Raw genomic sequence first — 16,067 nt, forward strand, 5'->3', positions numbered from 1 at the left:
TGGCTCTTTTCATTCCAGAAGGAAAACAACCTAGTGAGCATCTCAAACACCAGAAATACGTGTAAGGAAAAGCACAGGGCTCTCAAAGTGTCATGGGCTGTAATCCTGTCTCTTGCCTGAACTGTGGGATTACATAGGCTGCAGAATGAGAGAAATCCTTCCAAAAAGCAAACTTCCCCAGCACAGGAAGGACATGGACCTGTTGCAGCGAGTCCAGAGGAGGCCATCAAAATGATTAAAGGGATCTCCTATGAGGAAAGGCTGACAGAATTGGAATTGTTCTGCCTGGAGAAAACATCAGGGTGACCTAATTACAGCCTTCCAGTACTTGAAGGAAGCCTACAAGAAATATAGAGAGGAACTTTTTACAAGGACAGGTAGTGACACAATAAGGAATGGCTTCAAGCTGAAAAAGAGTAGGTTTAGGCTAGATATTAGGAAGAAATTCTTTCCTGTGAGGTTGGTAAGGCACTGGAACAGGTTGCCTCTAGAATTTGCAGATGCCCCATCTTCAGAAGTGTTGAAGGCTGGGCTGCATTGCATTCTGAGCAAGCAACCTGATCTAGTGAAAGGTGCCCCCATCCATGACAGTTTGGTTGGAACGAGATGATTTTTAAAGTTGCTTCCGAAACAAGCCAGTCTATGATTCTATTATTCACAATTTGTCGATCAAAACAGTAGTGCTTGTGATGGCTGCTTGGGAAGACCCATGTACTTATATGCTCATAGTCTCAAGCAAAGTGAATACAGCTCTATATGGCTTTGATAAAAGTATAAAAGTTATTTTGCTCTCTGGGTTGAATTTATGAGGCTTTGTTCTTTTATTAGATTCCAGACGGAGCTGAGAAATCCAGATGCTGGGATACAGGCCTGAAGCTGAACATATGTTGTTTTATATGTTAATTGTCCTGTAAAATGGAGGTACCCTTGAATGAAGAACTAGTTATTTTGAAAGTTATGCCACCCCCAAATTTTTAAATTCAGATTTTAATAAGGCATTAACTAAAAAAAAAAAGTATCTGATGAAGTACTGCAGTCCCTGGCATTGTAGTACACCAGGAAGATTCATCTTAAGGTAGGAAAACTAGTTTTGGAGAAAAGGACATATTCTGTATGCTGCAGAGAACTCTGAGTTAAATGCACCAAAACACTGAGGGAAATAGGAGAACATGGCTGTATATTACTGTCTTGTTATGCACCTCTTTGCCTTCATAAAGAACAGTTGGTTTAGTAATAACATGTGCTCCTGAATGTTAAAGTGGTAGATCCTTGGAGAGGAAAGAAAAGTTGGGAGCCCTGGTTGTGGGAATTTTAGGAGTGCTGGATCCTATTTTTGGGCAGCGTTGCCTGAACAAGTCAGTGAAGAGGCCAGAGGGAGACAGGAAGCCTTTTGAGAGGGTCCCAAGCCCCAGATCATAGATCTAAACACAGCTACCTGGTGCACATCCAAGGAAAAGATCCTACTGACTGGGAGCCTTGCTGGGGAAGAAACAGACTCTTAATCACCACCTCATTGCTGTAAAGAATAGCTGAAGGTAGGAGTGAAATACTATCCTTCTCTCACAGTCATGTTTGGCAAGCTGCTGAAATGTTCTGCTCTGCCAGAGCAGCAGTTTTCTGAACACCACAAATGGTCTCCCAGCACTACAAGTCAGCAACTCAGCAGCTGCCAAGGATGACTTAGGAAAGAAAAGGCTGGATCCAGGCTTCACCAAAACACTTAATCAAGTTTAAAAAAACAAAAAACCCTAGCCAACCAACCAACCAAAAAAACCTACCAAAAAAACTCCACAACCCCTCCCCCCACAACCCCAACCAAAGCAAAACCACCAACAAACCAAACCAACCCCCAAAACAAACAAACAACAACAACAACAACAAAACAACCAAAACCCCCCCAAAAAACCCCAAAAATCCCAAACAAACAAACAACAACAAAAACACAAACAAAAAACCAAAACAAACAAACAAAAAAAACAACAAAAAAGCCACAACAAAACCTTACCCCAAATAGCTAATTTATGAAGGGGAAAAATTGCTGAGATAGTTTGCTATGAGGTTTTTGCTCAGCTAGCCTCAGAAAGAGTAGAGGGTTTTTTTCCCCCCTGAAAACCACGAAATACTGGAGTTTAATTTCCTCACCCATCTTTTCCCTGGGCCAGATTTACTTGCATAGTTGACTCTGACCCAAATGAGTATTTTCCAATATCCAGTATCTCGTCAGCACTACTGCCTATCTCAGCATGCAGAATCTGCAATTCAGTTAAACAAAGACAAATACTTTCTTCTCAGTTATTTCTATTTGTAGCTCATCAGCAAGATTATCCTTGATCTCTGAGTGCATTCAATTTATGGTCCAGGTATGAGTAAATTGTTTCTTCTTTCTCTGAGAAGCTCAGTGGTGACTTCAGGAGAACTTGCATGTGACACCAGGCACTGGGAGTCCTTTCAGTCTGAGGCACCTGGCACATCTGTGAGCCAGATACACAGCTACCAAAGCCCTTGAAGCTCCAGAATCTTTCCAGTGACTGTTTTTATCCAGCCACTTATGCAAAGCCACTTATTAATTCTGGTGCATTCTCTGCCTTGGGCAGAGAAGGTCTTTAACAGGGAAACACAAGCTGCTCTTCACAAAGGCTAATAGCCTCTTAGAGGCAATATTCAAAATGGACATGGAAATAGAATTTAGAGCTACAGGAGGTGAAGGGGGAAAGGATTAAAATATATTATAGTGAAAATTTGCCTAAGGATTGCCTCTATGGAGAAGCTGCTGTTTACAGCCCTTCCAGTCTGTGGGACAGTGCTCAGGCTGGCATCAGGAGGGAGCAAAGCAGGAGTCAGTCAGAGTCTCCATATTTGTTATAACCATCACTCTGGGGATATCTCCAGCACAGACACATCTTTATCCTACTCTTCCTTTCATGGCCCTTGAGCACGGGGCTTTAAGGGCTCAGGACCACTCTGACAATTTTGCATTAACTCATGAGGCTGATGATGTCACCACATCTCTGAGTGCTCTTCACTGCCTTTATTTACTCTTATATCAGGAATATTCTATAACAAAAGCAGACACACGTGCTGAGAAGAAACTTAGAAGCCTACAATGACATAACTGTCATTTTTATTAAAAATGACATCTTTTTATTAAAAGAAAAATTTGACTATGTTGTCTTTTTGCTTCCAATTTACTGAAAACTCAAACAATAATATTTTTCTAAAAGTCTAGGGACTCACTATGCAGCCAGAAATTCCTCCCATTTTTGAGCAGTCTACCAGAGTGTCCTCCAACTTTTCATAAAAGCCCTTGCAAGTTGCTGATTTCTTGCTACCAAAATCCACCTGCTTAATGAAAATGTTGATTTTAAAATTGTTGGAGGCTGTCATGAGATACCTCATGAAATAAATTTATGATTATATTGAAAAATAGGAAAGGTAGAACGTAAAAAGAGTAACACAGAGGAAGTCCTGTGTATTTAAGCAGCACCTCAAAGCCCAAAGTGACTCAGCTGTTTGCTGTGGTGAAGGTGCCACTTCTTGCTTCAGAGCAGGGATTAGCTGCTCTGCAAGCTTCCAGCTCAGGACAAGACTTTTTGGAAACCCTGGCCTTTTGGTAAGGTCTCATCTGTTTGTCATGTTTTTCCTTGCTGTACAACAGAACACTTTGCTGAGGCTTTCCATAAACATCAGCTGGAATTTGGCACAGAGGTTGTGCAGCCTCACATTGTCCTGAGTCTGGGGGTGCTGGTGCACAGCACTGGCACTTTCCTGGCACACAGGGAAGCCTGATGTGGCAGCACTGTGTGCCTGCATTTGAAGCTGGGGTTAAGCCCATGTGTTTTGTTTTGTTTTCTCTTCCTTGATGGCAGTAAGATTCTGCTGGTGATCTGTGTGGTTTGGCCAAGCTTTGAGCAGTGGGAAAGGCAGGCAGGATTTCAGAACTGTCTTGGGCTGGTGCTGCAATGCCCTTTACCCATGATAATTAAGCAAAAGTCCTTTTTGCTTACTCAGTGGTACAGGCTTCTTTTTTCTTTCCTGTTATTGTTATTTTTAAAAATTTACATATATATTCAGGAAACAATTGCTACTGCCCAATAGCCTGTTCTTACATAAAATAGTTACAGAAGCAGGTAAAGCCATCTGGGTCAGAAAAAGAAAGTAGGTGTTCTGAAATTTGGTGGTCTTGCTAGCACAAACCTGGCACTGGGTACTTTCCCTGAAGGAAAACATATGGAAATGGGGAGTCCTGTGGTCCAGGACAGCCCAGAGAGAGGACAGCCCAGCAGAGCTGGGGAACAGGAATCACTTCCCTGTGCTGCCTCAGACTGGTTTCATTTGCACTGTCTGTGCTGACCAGCCCTCTCTGCAGGCCTTTGGAGCAGAAGGGGCTCAGGCAGCAGCAGGAGCACTCAGAGGGCACAGGGTGCCCTGGAGGATGGCAGAGCCCAGGACAGCACAGAAATGTCCACACGAGTGTCTGCCACTGCAGTGCAGGCATTGCCTGTGTTGTGTCTGTCCTGGCTGCTGTCTCCATGATGGGATAATGGTATTTCCCAGAGACACTGTGGGAACTCGGCCATCAGCACCAGGGAGACGGGAGATTATGTGGTTTAGCCTTGTCAGGGATACTCTTTTCAGTGACTGCAAGGCCTATTGATTCAAGTAACGCAGGATTTAGAGGCTTAAGCCTTCACCGCCTCGCTAAGAAAAGTCAATTTTAGCTTGGAGTAACTTGCAGACCTCTCCAGTGAAATAACAGTGGTGCTTTCAGCCTGCCTCCCTCCCTGGCCATGGCACAGGCAGAGCTGCCTTGTCCCAGTAACACACAAGTGCCTTGTCTGGACCCTGCCTGGGCTTTGGGACCACTCCTGTGTGAGTTACCCCAAGGTAACACCATTGTTTATTAACACTGCAGCAGGGTTACCATAGCAGGGCTTCAAGGAGGGAACCTTTCTCATGTTTACAGCGGCAGTATTTCAAGTTATTCACACTTTCCTGCTATGCCTTGCCTTCCATCCTCCTCTCTCTCTCTCCCTCTCTCTCTCTCTCTGTCTCACATGCAAATGTGGCAGATAGCTCCAGGTCTTATCATTGCTGGTCAGCTTCCCACCCTCCCTGATTACCCTCCTGATGAAAAATTATGTCAGCCACCAAGGAGTGTACTGGAGGTGATATAAATAGATGTATTCATCTACCAAATTTGTCCCTGATACAAGCCCCCTGGGGAATTCAAATGTTGAAAAATGCAGGGTCTAAGCTCTCTGCTGTCCCTCCAAGGAGGTCTTGCCTGCACTGTGGTTAATATGCAAGGAGATGAGGGACTGTATTTTTTAGGACTGGTGTTGCAGCACCTTTCAGAAGAATTATGTCACTGAAAGAAAAAATTGATGAGACTGAAAGTGCAGCTCTGTTTAACAATCCAATCCGAGCCAAACAAGAATCCAAAGAGACTTTGCTGAACCACTGCCTACACAAGAGCTTTTTAGTAGCTGCTTAGCATGCTAGCAGGCAGTTTTCTACTTATTCTTGCCCAGAAAACTGCAAATGTCATAGCTTGTGTTGTTGTGTGTATTTCTGGATACAAACAACAACGCTTCCAGCAATTGCAAGGTAACATAAATTCTCATCTCAGCTGGCTGAGAAGGCAAGGTACAAGTCACACAATACATCAGGTTTCCTAGTTCTGCTTTCTTCCTGAACATGGCTTTCAGGTTTTGTAACTAAGCATAGTGGAAGAAATCCTGCCATCTCTGAAATCAGTGACATAAGTCACAGACTCCTGTGGATCCAAATTCTCACTTTAGATTAAAACTTGTTCAGTTCAGTTGGCCTTAGTAGCACAAAAGCCCTGAAGCCAAAGAGTAAATCAGTGACATTATTTCTTGTTTCTCACAGAGGAACCTTTGGAGTCCTGTGAGTTGGTGACACAACACAGATTCAGAGCTTTGTCAGTCCCTTGAAACCAAATGATGTGACAAATACCTTGTACAGCTAAAATACTCTTCTAAGAAATACAAATGCATAAAATAGAAGGGGATAGCTGAGGATCTACTCTACTTGCTAATATCCAGAAGTGATGAAAATGAGTGGAGGTTCATTTTATTTTTAAAAAAATCCATAAACTTAGTAATTTTATTTTTGTTCTGCCAGCTTGAAACAAATGAAAAATAAATACCAGACAATGTCAGAAACTGGTGTTAACAACAAGACTGTGTTTCAGATGTAATTGCCACCTAAACCTGAACATTTCTGTTTTAAATTCTTTTGATATAAATAAAAAAGAAAAAGGATCTCTCTCTGCTTCTGAATCACATATTACATGTGACTAAATGTAGTCCCAGATGACTAAATGTCCCTACAAGTGTGCTTTTAGTTTGGTTTTGTTTAAGTAGGATGACTAAGGAGAGAATGAGTTGAAGATACACGGAGTGTAGCTGCATACATACATGGTACAGCAATAGTTTGCTATGAGAATAAGACTGCAGCTTGTGGTGGGTCTTGCTCACAGATAGTTTTGAGAGCATTTGCAGGGATGAGGTGCTGGACAGGCCCCTCCTGCCTGCAGGGCTGTTCTCAGGCAGCTTCCCAGAGAGTTCCCAGCTCTGGGTTAAGCCAGCCCTGGGATAAGCAGTGCCATGGGGAGCCCAGGGCAGCAGTGCCAGGCCGGGGATGTTTGCCCATGGTCACCACCTGGGTGGTGGCAGAGCCAAGGCTGGCTCAGGGGCCTTCCTCAGCAGAAGTGGCTGCTTACTCTCACTGTTTATAAATTATTTATGGTTTATAATTATTCCCAAAAGAAACAAGAAGTAGTGACGCAAAAGTGAGACCACATTACAGCTGGGTAATGTAGTGAGGAAAGTACTGAGGGATGGCACAAAGAGAAACATTTTGAATGAAGAATCACTCTAGTTGGAGTGCCATATCTTTCATGTGTAGAACCAGCCAAAGTCTTAAACATCTATACTTTTAATTTTGGACCATTAAGCTAATTTCCATTGGAAGGTTAATCAAATTAACATTTATTTTCCTCCTTTCTATTTGGCTGCAGCTTTTCTTGTTTTGTTTTGTTTTGTTTGTTTGTTTGATGTTTTGGAAGGGTTGTGGCTGGGGAAGAGAGAACTTGGCCTGATTTAAGATGTAAATGCAATTCTATCAATCTTCCCCTCTGCTAATGGTCTGCCTGGGCATTTTAAGGGCATATAGTGAAAAGGAAATTGTGACTGCTAAAGAAAAGCTACCCCCTGCTGTTCCTGTTCATATTTATTTCACAATCAGCCCATTGAAATGGTGTGATTCACACTCTGATGCTGTCGTTGTCTAGCTGGCAAAGTCACTGGAGAATTTAAAGAAGTTTCCCAAGCTGAAAACTAGGCAAACTGCATTTGGGCAAAAAGCAATCTTATCAGCAATGAGAGTTAGTTATATCACTGCAGTGATCTCTCTTGCTGAGAGCTGAGGCTACCCTTGCAAATGAGAAGCTCTCTTGAAATAAGCAGCTGTCTTCAAAAAACTGAGAACTGTTGCTTTTGAAATGTAAAGTGTCCTTCTGATATACATATATATAGAATACACAAGAGTGAAGTCACGCTAAAGTCTGCAGGGAAAATTTAAATGTTCTTTGTTTCTCAAATAAATAGCCCAGAAAGGGTAAAAGCATGTGTGAGTGCACAAGAGGGAAAGAGCATTCCCAATTCCCCAGTAATCTTGAGGAAACACTAAAGGAAAACCATGTCTGTTTATCTTAAATTATCCAGAATTAATGTACTCATCACCTTGTAACCAAGCAGCTTGTGTGAAATAATGAATTCCTGGTAACACAAAGACACACAGCTGAAGTTTTAATCTATATTAATCACAACCTATCTATGTAGCAAATATTACTATATACCCTTCCACTGACTTAATGTAAACATTTAGGAGTCTGTATCAACACAAATGATCAGAAATAAAAAGCAGATAGCTAGAGACTGGATTAATGGAAAGAATCAAATCCAATAACACTATGTGTTTGTCTATGAGATTTCACATAAAATTTCTACTGTAGTGCAAGAACTTATTATATGTTGACTATGGAGGATGTAGAAAAAAAGGTGCCAAGTTAATTACTACATACTTGCTCATTAATCATGGGATAAATATTAGCTACTAGTTAGAATTGCCATGAAAGGTGAATTTAATCTTAGGATGTATCAGAGGAGTTACAGCCAGCAGGGACAAGGAGATATTGGTGCCAGCATAAGTGCAGGGATCTGCTCATCTGGCATATTGGCCACTTTTGGCCGCCCATAGCTGTGGAGGATGAATTCAGACTGCATGGGGTGCAGAAAGAAACAGTGAGAATATTCAGTGTATGGGAAAGTTGGGACAACACATCCTTATTTCCCTTCTACTTCTCTTTCCTTTCACCCCGGTTACTCTTCCAACAGCTGGGTCCTCGCCCTGCTCTCCTGCCAAAGCCAGCTCTGGGCACTCCATGCCCATCAGAGCCTGCCCTGCTCACAATCCATTTTGCCATGGCTGCTGCTGGGAATGCTGTAGTAGGGGATGGAAAGGGAGGTGTTCCTGTAGCCCACCATGCACGTACATCCCACCCTCTCAAGGTCAGGCACACTGAGACTGTAGAGCTCAGGCAAAGTGGGAACTCTGCTTCTGTGCCTTGGTGGCTGACCAGTAGCTCTCACTTTGTCTGAGGGGGGAATTGAAGCTGCAGAGGCGCAGGACAATGGTCCAGGGCTTTCTAGGAGAGAGCTCACAGCTGCCTGAAATAGAAGCTGGAGGCCTTGGAGTCCAGCCCAGAGAAGGACATGACAATGCCCTGGCCAGGGGAGGACAGTTGTCCCACCTGCTCTGAATGGAGCATTTCAAGTGCTGTGCCAGCAGCACTGTGCAGCTACAGAGCGCTCTCAGAAAGGCTGGTTCTGCTCCTGGGGAACATGAAAAGCACATGTACAGGCAGCAGAGCAGCTGCTACACACACAACATCAACCCGTTTTATTCATTAAATATAGGCTAACAAAAAAGATTGGCATCAACTTTGTTCACATCAAAAAGATACAGTTCCAATTCTCCCTACTGCATAATTTAGGTACATGAGCTTCTGTAATAATGTGCTGGGCAGAGAATGATAGCATTGTCCACACCATTGTCTCTCTGACACCAAAGAGAAATGAAGCAAATGGAGTCAAAGAAACCAAACACATTCAGGAAAGTATCAAAGTGATCAAAGCAGACTCTTTGATTCTGCTTTACACACACTTTTCAAAGTGTTACATTTCCAAACACACTCTGTCCGTTCTTGATGCCAACAAACCAGTTCTGTTTAGCTTTATGCTTTGATAGGAGTAGCAACAAAAAAACTCTTCAGTGAGCTGCATTTTCTAAGCCTTTCTATCAAATTTTGAACTTGCTAGGAAAAGGCTAAATGTATTTGTTGTTCTTTGAGGAAGCTGAACCTTCATTGAGGGAGACCTGGTGTCAGGCCTGAGTAGCCCTATAGACAAATCAGCATTTGCAAGCACGAGGAAAAGCTCTGAGCAGATTTTTTGTTCATCTGCATTTAATACACCTCTTTGTTAGCAGACCAAGCCTCGGGGAAAAAAAAAAAACAAAACCAAAACAACTTACAAGGCATATAAGAAAATTTTGGAAAAGGTGTCTGACCATAGTCCTTTTATAGCTGGAAAATATTGATTATTTTTATGTATCTATCTCCCATTATTCTCCCAAAGACATAGACAAAGTTTCAAAGCACCTGATCTAAATGCACTGAAGGGAAATATTATTTTTTCAATGTTATCATTTGACCATTAATGATGTCAAGCATGACATTTTCTTATACCCTGGCAGGATGTACTCCATTTCTGTCTTTGTAAAATCAAATTTTCTCTCTGTGCTGCAGCGACCGTGAAGCCCAAGCTGCCCCCAGGGAGGTATTTTGTTTAGCTGTGTGGACACATTCCTCCAGGAAATATTGAAGCCAAACCACACACACACACACACACACACACACACACACAGAGGCCCTCTATTAGAAGAATTCAAAGATTGAAGAGAAAACAAACCAGTCCTGGGTCTGGAATCTGAACTTCAGCTCATGTTGAATTGTGTTTTCACATTCTTTGTTTTTACCAGCTGGGCTGTGGACCAACATAGGCATTTTCTGAACACAGGGAGCACTGTCCAAGGACAGCCCTATATCCTCTGGCCATGTCAGAGTGGGAAAAAGAAAAAAACCAACATGGAAAAAAATATTTGCATATCCAGCACTTACTTGTTTCTGCCATGTGTGAGACAGACATGGAGAGTGGTGACTGTTGTCATAAGTCAGAGTTTGCTGCACAGTACGTGGCTCTGGTGGAGAATCATGCAAGCCAGGAGGCAAGAGAAGTCATATATGTGTGATTACTCTTTCTTTCTCTTTTCACTCACTCTAGGCAGAGCTGTGAGAAAAATCAAGTTCTGTTTTGTTCTTGAGTGGAGCCGGATTCTGGCATCCACTGGACAGCTGATACAGTAACTTGATTAAAACTATCAGAGTCTCACCCTCACTTAGGATTGGCTTCAGCCCTGATACAGAGCTGCTATTAGGCCAGAGCCTCTCTGAAATTCTATTATATTCTAGGGCTTTATTTTTTGGTTTATTTAACACATCTCTCTCTCTCTCTCTCTCTCTCTCATTATTAATTGAATTTTATTTATCAAGATTTTTATTTATTTCACTTTTTTTTTTTTTTGGTAGGTTCTGATCACAGGAACTAAAGGCACCAGGGATTTGTGGGCTGCTTGCATATGGTTCAGATGACCAAACATGAGGACAAACCATGAGATATTCTTGTCCTGCCAGACCCAATGATAGGAGCCCCTCCTCTGCTGTCCCAGAGGATGACAGCCCCTCATGGCACTGAGTTCAAGGACTCTCAGTCTTGGGGCTCCCTCCATTACCAAGTGCAGCAGAGGAAGAGCCAGAAGCTGGATGGTCCTGTCTTAGGTGAACAAAGAGATGCCAGATACTGCAGTGATACAGAAAAATTACTCCACTCACAAGCTCTGGAATGGATGTTGTACTAAAAATCACTGCTAGGTAGGCATAAAGTTTTAAAGGCATAAAGTTTTAGGCATAAAATACTTATAAGTATTTTAGGCAGCATTGAACACACCATCATTTATTAACAAACGAGTTTATTAGAATTCTATTTGTAATTAGAAAGCAGATACTTAAAAACTAGGATATGACTAAAGTAAATGAGGGTGTTTCTTTCCCCTTCAGATTATTCTGGTGCTTAAGCTAACATTAAACAGTAGATGTGACAACTATATTCTTAGAAAAAACACAAAATAATTTTGGGTTAGGCTGCTGACCTTTAGAGATTCTTGGCACAGAATTGGTGTATAAATTACTTGAATTCTCAGTGCAATCCCTGAAAACCTTCAGCTATGTTAGAGACCAGCATCGGATGCTGACCTTTGTTTCAAAGAGAGCACTGATTAAGAGATGATGGTGTTCTTCTTGGGGCAAAGCTCAAGGTTCACAGCCTGCTGGTGAATTCAGTAAGGGCACCCTCTGACTTGAAACTGTGTGTTTGTGTGTGCCAAGAGCATAAAAAACACCCAGAATAAGTTATGGACAAATACTTGTGCACAACTACATACTCAAGCGAGGCATGCTTAGGTGGACTCTGTGCTGGAGCTTTCAATGCATAATGCAGAATCTTCTTTAATAAATCATGTGGCCACTGGTCCTTCTGAAGCATACATGCCTTAGGGACTATAATAATTTCTCACTTTTTTTGTTTATGCATGCTTTTTTTAAAAATTCCTTTTGTTTTCTGGCTCACAGCCTCCAGTGAGGGAATGAAATCTGCTGTTGGTGTAACTAGAGGATATCTGAAGCACAGAATAAGACACTACATGTCATTATCTACTACACTGCTGAGGGTTGGAGACCAATTTCCAGATGACATATGCTGTTAGCACTGCTGTATGGATTACAGCTTAGGGGGCAAAGCCATAGATCAAGGCTCCCACTGAGCTAGAAGCTGTGCAAACATGTGGTGAAAAGATGATCTCTGGGTCACAGAACTTTGCTGTAACCTCTCCACACGTCTCTGTTTAACCTACTGCCTTTTTTCTCCACAGGTTGTTTCCTTACAGTCCATTAGTAACGATGTATTTTCTTGTCTGGCAATTGCATGCCTGCTTAGCATTTGTTTCATGAAATCAATACATGAAAAATGTCCGTGTTAATATGTGGATTTCTCACTGTTGTGTCTACTGGCATCAATGAATCATTCCCTCTTGAGGTAGCACACTGAGAATGTTCTCAAATTTCTCTCCCTTGCAAGAGCATATACATACATCTGAAAAAGCCTGTAACTGATTTGGGGGTTTTGTGTACATGGGATTTTCAAACAGGCCAGCTCCTCCTCCAACAGTTCTCCCTAGAAGAAGAAATGCTGCTTTTGCTGCTACTCATCCTAAATATCTGGCAATATTTAGGATGAGTAGCACATTGACTGTGTCAGTCTTTGTGAACAGTTTCTTCTGTTTGGGTTTAAACCCAAAAAGCAAACTCTTCCTTTGTACTAGCACACCACAGAGCAGAGAGCTTTCATAGCTCCAAGAACTTGGCTATCCAGCTCCAGCTCGTGTGTTCAGCTTCAGAAAGCCTCAGCTCAATTCCTGTCACTTTAATGTCCATAATTCTCCAATGGAGGCTCATTTGGCACTGGACATGTGGCACACACAGAGGAGTCCAGTGCCAGCCACTGGACTGTGTGTGCCACATGCTTGAGAGTTGTTTGCTTCTCTGTGGTGGCTTCAATCTTGATGACACTGAGGGCTGAAAATGAAATTTTGTGAGCTGGTGTCTGTCTGGGAGTGAGGATGAAAACCCTGAGGGCATGGGAAGTGGGAGAGCACAGAATGAACCATTGACAAGCAATCATGGTGCTAAATGACCAGCGAGTTCTGCACTGAATAAAGCAAGCGAGCAAACACAAGTTGTGTGTTCAAACAAGCATGAGCTGTGTGTTCAATGCTGCCTAAAAATAATTTCTGGTCTTTTTGGCAAGAAAGTAAATGTTTTCACAAAGTATAGGAAGAAAACACACGTTCAGATGTGTTTCAAGGATACACAATGCCACTGGTTTGGAATGTATCTATTCACTAGCTGAACATACCACACCTCTTTAGGTACAGGTAGCATGTAAATCAAGACCAAAAAATAAATTCACAGATTGCTTCACCATATTTCACTCTGATTTTTACAATTTTGCCTCCTTTTCTTTCCTGTGTAATATTCAATTTCAAAAGCAGCTTTTAAAGCACCTTCAATAATTGAGTTACTGAGTGCTTGAGTAACTACACACACCTAGAGTCCACACACTAGGATGGATATTGCTGGAGACTCACTTTTCTCTTGGTCAGTGCAGATACTTGGTCTGCACATACTACCTTTTAAGCAGTCCTGTAGTATTCTTAAGAAAATGAGATGTTTTCTGGTCTATTAATTTTCAGTGATCAACTGAAACCAAATTGCTTTAAAACCAGCAAGAGCACCTATTTGCTCCCACATTGCTGCCATGCCCACGGGCCACAGCAGATCAGCATGAGCTGGGGTGTTTGGCCCCTAGCACTCTCACCCCGTTCCTGTGAGATGACTCACAAGAAACTGCCTGGGTTTCTGGAAAATCCTCATTAGTGAGCACACTCTCAAATACTTTCTCCTGGAACAGGCTCCAGCACCCTGTGTGAGAAAAGGTCACTTTTGGGCTCATAGAAGGAACAGTTAATATCAACAAACTTCACCACCAACATAATTTTATATCAACATCTTCCTTTCTGTGTTTTTTATCCCCCTCCAAGGGCTGTTGGTTGGTCTATTGAAGATTCCTGTAATTTTAGCAATAAGGCACAGCAGGCTCCTTTCAATCAACAGCAGCAGTGTCGCAGCAAGAAACAGTAACACATTTCCCTCCAAGCAAGCGCACTCTGACTTCATTCAGGCACACAAATGTGCTCCAAATCACAAATCACCCTCTCCCAGCCCAGCAAGACAAAGGCTACAAAGAGAGTTGAAACAAAACAGATAAGCAAGATAAAACATTTTCCTTCTGCAGAAAAAGAACCCAAATATTTGCACTTTGCCTACCTGCAGGAGCTTCTGTTCCTTCCCATGGCCTTGCTGCAGTTTCTCCTCTCCAGGCTGAGGGGTAAAGCCCTTTGCAGGATGAACATCGCACTTCTTTGACCTGAAAGGTTCTCATGCTTTTCAGAAGACATGAAGGGACTCCTGCTTTTGGGAACTGTGATACCAAATGAAACAATTTTCACAAGCTGCCTTCAGTGATGCTAATCAGATTTTGGCTTCAGAGTAATGGAAGCAGGAGCCATGTTTTCTTCAGCTTCTTTAACTTCCAGTTCACCATTTGCATCACTACTTTAGGCTCATTTTCCATCTCGAAGATGCAATGGGGCTTTCCTTATGGAAAATACACACAAAGGCAGAAGGATGGATGCGGCAGGTGGCAGTTGCTGCTGAGCATCGACGTTTGTAACTCTGTGCTCACAAATGTTTGTTCAGAAGCAGAAGAGACAAACACCTCTATATGCACATGAAAAAAGATCCTCCTGGAAGCTAGATCCATTTTTAAGGTTCTAACAGGAATGATAATTGTCTATAAATGCCACGATTCCCACAAATGTACTCTAAAGCTATTTTTAAACATCCTTAAAGAGAGGTAAAAATCATAAAACTCATATAAGAGCCACATATTACATTGTGTCACCAGCTGTAGAAAATTTTGTGTATTTGTTACTGTACTATTTCCTCTCTTTATTCCCTTTCATGAAAGAGTCCAGGAAGATAAAAAAGAATTCAGGAAAGATATAATATAAACAGGCTTGAAGGGTGAAGGGCGCTGAAGGTTACAGTAGGTCTGAAAAGCCTTAAAATCTAGACCAAGTTGTCGTAAATTTCATTTCTGTATCAGGACAGGAAAAATTGCATCCCCATTCAGTGTTGGTTGTCTTTTTTCTCTTCTTTCCTGACTGATTGTGTCCAGAAAAGTCAGAAAAATATCAGACATATAAAATGACCCTGTAATAGATCTGTACTTATTGAAAATTTTAATCACTTTTTAATCATAAAATTAGTTTTGAAGGCATAAGAAGGCTAACATTAAGATATTTTAAAAGCATAATTTTACTGTAAATTTAACCTTTGACAGAAATTTCTTTCCTGAATTTAAGTATGCCATCACACAGATTTTTTCAGAGGAAAAGAGTGTTATAACATCTGAATAAAATAGACATGCAGAATAGTAAGGAACTTCTTCACACTGTAAGGACTCACAACTGCATCAAATCAATGGCATCTACAGAGCTGCATATCCTTGGAATCCTAGAGGACCCCAGAGAGCATGAGCGGAGCAAATTTTCCCCTTCTGCTCTGACTAGTCTGTGTAGAAAGAGCTCCTTCCCCTTCCTAACCAAGCATGACTGGAGCAAACTGGGTGTCCAATTCTACTTTAACAAGAAAGAAATTGCTGCTGTGAATGTGTGTTATCCTGCAGGGTCCCCCCAGGAGCCAAATTCATTTCTCACAGCTGACTGGCTCCCAGGGACAGCTGATGGTCTGGCTGTGGTCTGCTCATCCTCTGCACCCATGCAGGGTACTCAGGACTCTAAATAGGCTGCCTCTCCTGGTACTTTTACACATTTTTCTCTTTCAATCATTGTTTGAATGTAAATTGAGATAAGCTGGAGTGTAACATGGAACTAAATGCTTTTGTGACTGTACATAAAAGTTTTATTCACCACTATTTTCCATAAGATGCATTTTCACATTATTTTCTTTTTTTTAGAGAAGGAATGAAGAAAGAACAGGTAAACTCTGCAATTGGTCTGATGATGTGTTGCTTTCACGTTCATGATAATGACAGAAACATTGGGAGTAGGGGTTTGGAAGGGCCAAGGGAAGAAAAAAGTCATGAAACAGGGGCTACAACATTTAGAGGCCTGGAGATGTCTTCTCTATCTATATTAGCAGTCAGATCAGTGCTGTTACACCA

The sequence above is a fragment of the Geospiza fortis genome, unplaced genomic scaffold (genome assembly GCF_000277835.1).
Source record: "Geospiza fortis unplaced genomic scaffold, GeoFor_1.0 scaffold666, whole genome shotgun sequence".
Lineage (NCBI taxonomy): Eukaryota > Metazoa > Chordata > Aves > Passeriformes > Thraupidae > Geospiza > Geospiza fortis.